Genomic DNA, 5133 nt, shown 5'->3' with positions numbered 1-5133 from the left:
CCCCTCCGCCGCCGCCAGAGGAGCTCCTCGGCGAGCCCGCGCGGCTCTGATGAAGGTGGCGGCGGGGATTTCGGCGGCTTCACCCTGTGTGGAGGGCCTCGGCTTCCGGGGCGGCGGCCCCGGACGGCGGCGCGCGACGTGGCCTGTGCGGCGGGTGGCGTCGGCGGGTGCAGGTGGGCCACCTCCCTGGCCGTGAGGGCGACGCAGAGGCGGCGGGCGACGGCTGCGGCGGCGACTCCTCGCCAGTCGTTTGCGCCCTGGAGAAGTGGCGTCTTCAACCTCGATCCGCTCCGATTCGCGCGGATCTCGGCCTCTAGCGGCTCTGGTCGCTGGATCCGGTCGTCGGATGCGTGGATCTGGTGCTTGGGGGTGGATCCGGGGGAAACCCCTGGCCGGCGCGGCGGCCACACTGAAGGTGGCGCCTTTGTGCGTCGTTTACCTTGTTGGAGGCTTCGGTGGGACTCCTCCTCCTCCCATCCCGTCCAAGAGCTCAGGTGAAAGCCTCAGGTCCCCTTTCCCTGGCAACAACGGCATTTTGGGTGGCGTGTTCCTTCCTGAGGGTGTCGTCCGGGGACGGCTCGAGTGGTGGTGGAGATGGGTGTGGTTCGAGGGTGGCAAATGATGGCCTGATTTCATCAACGACATCCTTCTCTGGTCCAGGTGCGGAGGGTTCCAGCCGCAGGTTCGAGGGGATTGGGGTCCCTGCCTCCATGCCGGCAGTAGGCCTTCGGCGTGGCGATTCCTATCCTTGACCCGGGGCATGGTGTCGCATTCTTTTGGCCTTCTCTGAGGTTCCAGCGTCTGCGCCCGATAACTCTCGTCCGGTGTTTTGCCTTGCTGCTGCCGACGACGGTGTTTTGGTGGTCGGTCCTCCGTTTCATGTGGGTCTGTCCCTAGTGCCTCTCCTTTGGCAGCCGGGGCACTCTGATCTGGATTCTAGGGTGAATCACTCCGTCGGCCGCTAGTGCGGCACCCGTCGATCCCGGGTGGTAGGGTTGGGACCCTTTGCGGTGGCGGGGTCAGATCATGTATGCCCTGTTTGATCCCTTTGGTGGCAGCCAGCGGCACAAATCATGAATGGTGGTGCCCTCCTCCTGGCGCCTCCGTAGGTTAGCTAGTTTGGCTTTGCGTCGTTCGGTGGCAAGAGTGGTGTGTGCTCTTCGCCTTCGAGTTTTTCCGCTAAGCACATTGTATCTTTTTCTTTCGGCTTTCCTCTTTTTTGTTGTAAGTTGCAGTCTTGTACGCCTGGCCGGTTGATGGCTTTGTTAATTCAAAGTCGGGCTCTTCTTGAGCCTCCGTTCCAAAAAAAATCTTTAATGGGGCTCCACTATCACTGTCGAGGGTCAAAGAACGACTTCGAGAGGAAGGGAAGCTCTGGGCCAAAGCCGGCATGTTCAAGGATGATAGCAGAGGGTCGAGGAGTTAGGTAGCGGGTGGACGGGCAGTGAGTAATCCGTTCTAATGTACGGTGGAGTAGGGAGAGTATCCCGCGTGTTAATATTGTAAACCAAGTGGATCCTTTGGGAGTCTCTCTTCCCTTCTTCTATAATGAATGATACGCACTCTCGTGCATATTTGAGGAAAAAAATGAATAGCGCGCATGCATTTCAGAATTCAATTATAATCCGATCTATAGTACTCTCTCCATTTCAAAATATAGTGCTTTCTCTATTCCCGTGCTTCAACTTTGACCATAAATTTAACCAACAAGACCGACTGCGGCAGGAGCAAAAATTATACAATGAATTCGTATTCAAAAGAAGTTTTCAATTATATAAATTTTTTCTCCCGCCGCAGTCGGCCTCGTTGATTAAATTTATGGTCAAAGTTGGACTTGGGAAGCGCGGGCACACTATGTTTTGGAATGGAGTGAGTATATGTTTTCTGTGGCCCTAAGATTATACAATTTAAAACTTTTTTTGAATTTGAATTCAACGGTTTTTGTCACATATAACCCAAATTTGATTAATCTAATTTATGGTCAAAGTGCACTTTTAAAATGTGTGCATGCCGTATTCATTGAAACGAAAGGAGTAGCAAAGTTTACTCAAATAGGAGAATGAAAGACATGGAGTTTTGGTTCCCGGATGCACAACCGCCTAAATGAATATCAAAATTGGGCAAATAGCATAATAATTCTTCATACAAAACATGGTAGTACCTCACATATGAATTTTCATGAAGAAATGATTCTGATGCCCTAGACAAAGAGGACAAAATCAGTGCTTTAGAAAACCATGTTTTGAAGCATGTTGGAAGGTTTGAGTTTGTTTTATTTTTGCTCTGAACACACACATGTCGCCATCATGAAAAATCACAGGCGAATGGAACACTCAACTATGTTTATTATTAAAAAATGTTTAAAATACTTTGCTATTTTTATCCGAATGCACATGAAACCATGTACATCGGTGTTTTTCTGATAATCAAAGCCTCTATATTATCTTCATGAATTATGTCACCATAGACGAGAGAGTTTATTGCAGACTCTAATGATTGTTTCAATCATTTAGGAGATGGTTCATTAGTAGATTCGTGGCTAACCATCAAACTGCAAACAATGTAGAAAGCTCATGTGCAGGTTATCACACTATATTTTTTTTCATGTGTGATCTGTATCAAAAAGTGGCAACAGTCCATTTCATTTCCAAAATCACTCCCTACTATCTAATGTTGAGTGTGATCTTTGTCGTCACATATTAACCCACTCAACTGATACCTCAGCTTCTTCTGCACAAAAGCAAGGTCATACATCCAATTAAAAGAACCACATATATAGGCAATTCCACGCCTTCAAGATATACATCGTTGTTCGGTTTATGACTCAAATAAAACCTCCACTTCGCCATTTCTCTGGCTCACCTTCTTTGTTGGACCAACACGCCCATCCTCAAGCACCACCTTCCCATAGGTATGTCACAAAATGGTGTAGATATGAATCATGTTCATTCCATATGTTTGTTGAGGAACGTAGTAATTTCAAAAAATTTCCTACGTACACGCAAGATCATGGTGATGGCATAGCAACGAGAGGGGAGAGTGTCCGTCCACGTACCCTCGTAGACCGTAAGCGGAAGCGTTATGACAACGCGGTTGATGTAGTCGTACGTCTTCACGATCCGATCGATCCAAGCACCGAACGTACGACACCTCCGAGTTCAGCACACGTTCAGCTCGATGACGATCCCCGGGCTCCGATCCAGCAAAGCTTCGGGGATGAGTTCCGTCAGCACGACGGCGTGGTGACGATGATGATGCTCTATCGGCGCAGGGCTTCGCCTAAACTCCGCGACGATATGACCGAGGTGGAATCTGGTGGAGGGGGGCACCGCACACGGCTAAGGAACGATCCGTAGATCAACTTGTGTCTTCTGGGGTGCCCCCCTGCCCCCGTATATAAAGGAGGGAGGGGGAGGTGCGGCTGGCCCCCTTGGGGTGCGCCTGGAGGAGTCCTACTCCCACCGGGAGTAGGACTCCCCCCTCTTGCCTTGGTGGAGAAGGAAAGGGGGGACGGGAAAGAGGAAAGGGGGGCGCCGCCCCCCCCCCCTTCCTTGTCCTATTCGGACTAGGGGGGAGGGGGCGCGCGGCCTTCCCTGGCCGGCCCTCCTCTTCTCCCTCATGGCCCACTAAGGCCCATTAACCCCCGGGAGGGTTCCGGTAACCCCCCGGTGTTCTCGTAAAATCCCGATTTCACCCGGAACCTTTCCGATGTCCAAACATAGGCTTCCAATATATCAATCTTTATGTCTCGACCATTTCGAGACTCCTTGTCATGTCCGTGATCACATCCGGGACTCCGAACAAACTTCGGTACATCAAAACTTATAAACTCATAATAAAACTGTCATCGTAACGTTAAGCGTGCGGACCCTACGGGTTCGAGAACTATGTAGACATGACCTAGAACCATTCTCGGTCAATAACCAATAGCGGGACCTGGATGCCCATATTGGTTCCTACATATTCTACGAAGATCTTTATCGGTGAAACCGCATAACAACATACGTTGTTCCCTTTGTCATCGGTATGTTACTTGCCCGAGATTTGATCGTCGGTATCCAATACCTAGTTCAATCTCGTTACCGGCAAGTCTATTTACTCGTTCCGTAATGCATCATCCCGTAACCAACTCATTTGGTCACATTGCTTGCAAGGCTTATAATGATGTGCATTACCGAGAGGGCCCAGAGGTACCTCTCCGACAATCGGAGTGACAAAACCTAATCTCGAAATATGCCAACTCAACATGTACCTTCGGAGACACCTGTAGTACTCCTTTATAATCACCCAGTTACGTTGTGACGTTTGGTAGTACCCAAAGTGTTCCTCCGGTAAACGGGAGTTGCATATTTCTCATAGTTACAGGAACATGTATAAGTCATGAAGAAAGCAATAGCAGTATACTAAACGATCAAGTGCTAGGCTAACGGAATGGGTCATGTCAATCACATCATTCTTCTAATGATGTGATCCCATTAATCAAATGACAACACATGTCTATGGTTAGGAAACATTACCATCTTTGATTAATGAGCTAGTCAAGTAGAGGCATACTAGTGACTATATGTTTGTCTATGTATTCACACATGTATCATGTTTCCGGTTAATACAATTCTAGCATGAATAATAAACATTTATCATGATATGAGGAAATAAATAATAACTTTATAATTGCCTCTTGGGCATATTTCCTTCAGTCTCCCACTTGCACTAGAGTCAATAATCTAGATTACATAGTAATGATTCTAACACCCATGGAGTCTTGGTGTTGATCATGTTTTGCTCATGAGAGAGGCTTAGTCAACGGGTCTGCAACATTCAGATCCGTATGTATTTTGCAAATCTCTATGTCTCCCACTTGGACTTGGTCCCGAATGGAATTGAAGCGTCTCTTGATGTGCTTGGTCCTCTTGTGAAATCTGGATTCCTTTGCGAAAGCAATTGCACCAGTATTGTCACAGAAGATCTTCATTGGTCCCGGTGCACTAGGTATGACACCTAGATCGGTAATGAACTCCTTCATCCAGACTCCTTCATTTGCTGCTTCAGAAGCAGCTATGTACTCCGCTTCACATGTAGATCCCGCCACGACGCTTTGTTTAGAACTGCACCAACTTACAGCTCCACCGTTTA

The sequence above is a fragment of the Triticum dicoccoides genome, chromosome 3B (genome assembly GCF_002162155.2).
Source record: "Triticum dicoccoides isolate Atlit2015 ecotype Zavitan chromosome 3B, WEW_v2.0, whole genome shotgun sequence".
Lineage (NCBI taxonomy): Eukaryota > Viridiplantae > Streptophyta > Magnoliopsida > Poales > Poaceae > Triticum > Triticum dicoccoides.
The sequence above is the reverse complement of the archived record's forward strand: the minus strand, read 5'-3'. Positions refer to the sequence as shown.